This window comes from Gossypium hirsutum, chromosome A02, assembly GCF_007990345.1.
Source record: "Gossypium hirsutum isolate 1008001.06 chromosome A02, Gossypium_hirsutum_v2.1, whole genome shotgun sequence".
Classification (NCBI taxonomy): Eukaryota; Viridiplantae; Streptophyta; class Magnoliopsida; order Malvales; family Malvaceae; genus Gossypium; species Gossypium hirsutum.
Window position 1 is genome coordinate 11,849,242 of NC_053425.1, and position 1,823 is coordinate 11,851,064.

The 1,823-nt window shown below is 37.1% G+C and overlaps 1 non-coding gene across 1 annotated transcript; it reads right to left on the reverse strand.

Annotated features, from left to right (window-relative positions):
- Positions 1-648: 648 nt before the first annotated feature.
- LOC121217239 (small nucleolar RNA R71) lies at positions 649-755 on the reverse strand. Its single transcript, XR_005913362.1, has one exon. It is a non-coding gene; the product is annotated as a small nucleolar RNA R71 (small nucleolar RNA).
- Positions 756-1,823: the final 1,068 nt, after the last annotated feature.

The window sequence follows — 1,823 nt, forward strand, 5'->3', positions numbered from 1 at the left end:
CTTGCAATTTATTTTATTTTATTTTACTATTTATTAATTTACTTTTTCTTTCTCTTGGCAGGTTTTTTTATAGTTTATGACTAGAAGAAACCCGTCAGGACCCTTACTTTTTGACGAAGAAATCGATCGAACAGTTCGTAGAAATCAAAGAGAAATAAGGCGTGTTTACAATACACAGAAAATGAACAAGAAGATAATACTCAACCTCCAACCGTAGAGATGGTTGAAAACCAAAACAATCAGCTACCTCCTACAATTGCTGCTAATCAAAATCCTGCTCCACGTACTATGTATGACTATGCTAAACCCTCTTTAATAGGAACTGAATCAAGTATAGTTAGACCTGCTGTAGGTGCAAATACTTTTGAATTAAATCCTAACACTATTCAGATGATACATCAGTTTGTTCAGTTTGATGGTTTGCAGGATGAAGATCCCAACGCTCACTTAGAAAATTTCTTAGAATTTTGCGATACATTCAAAATCAATGGCATTTTTTATGATGCCATTCGTCTTCGGTTATTTTCCTTTTCACTAAGAAACAAAGCTAAACAGTGGTTGAACTCGTCACCACGAGGGTCTATCACTACTTGGGAACAAATGACCGAGAAATTTTTACTAAAATATTTTCCGCCGGCTAAAACGACTAAATTGCGTAATGATATCGCTTCTTTTGTGCAGATGGATTTAGAAACACTTTACGATGCATGGGAGAGATACAAGGACTTACTGAGAAAGTGCCCTCACCATGGGTTACCGCTTTGGCTTTAAGTACAAACATTCCACAATGGCCTGAATCCCTCGACTCAGTAAATGGTTGATGCAGCTGCTAGTGGAACCATCAATAAAAAAACAGCGGAAGATGCCTATGAATTTATAGAGGAGATGTCACTGAATAAATATCAGTGGCAAGCTATGAGGAAAGAGCCAATGAAAACAGCTGGCGTTTATAACATCTACTCGGTCACTATGCTTTCTAATCAGGTAGAACTTCTCAATAAAAAGATTGATAGTTTTCTTGGTTCTACGCAGGTACATCTAATAATGAGGTGTGACTCAAACAGAGGAGGTGTGCATACAGAATATCAATCCTTCAATCCCACAACCAAAGAGGAACAAGTCAACTATATGGGTAACAATAACTTTAAACCTCAAAATAACCCATATAGTAATACCTATAATGCAAGTTGGAGGAACCACCCAAATTTTTCCTGGGGAGGTCAAGGGAATCAAAAGCCACAAAATCCTCAGGGTTCTCAACAACCACCTTATCAACAAAAGAAGAAGCTGAACCTTGAAGAGATGCTCTCTAAATTCATCTCAGTATTAGAAACCCATTTTCAAAATACCGAGACTGCACTTAAGAGTCAATAAGCATCGATATAAGGATTCGAACTTAGATAGGCCAACTGTCCAAACTAATCTCCGAACGACCACAAGGTAGCCCACCAAGTAATACGGAACCTAATCCGAGGAAACACCTCAATGCAATTAGTACTCAAGATAAGGAAAGATTCATTACACCTGAGCCAAAAATATAGCAAAACAATACGATGAACAAAGGACAAGAAGAGGTAAACAATAATGATCCCAAACAAGTAAGTACGAATCATGAACCTCGTGTGCCGTATCCTAAAGCAATGACGAAAGACAGAACAGAAGAACAATTTGGTAAATTTGTCAAACTCTTAAAGAAATTACATATTAACTTACCCTTTATTGAAGTTCTTTCGCAGATGCCCAACTCAACAAAATTCTTAAAGGAACTTCTAAGCAATAAAAGGAAATTAGACACTACATCGCATATGGAACTCAATACAGTC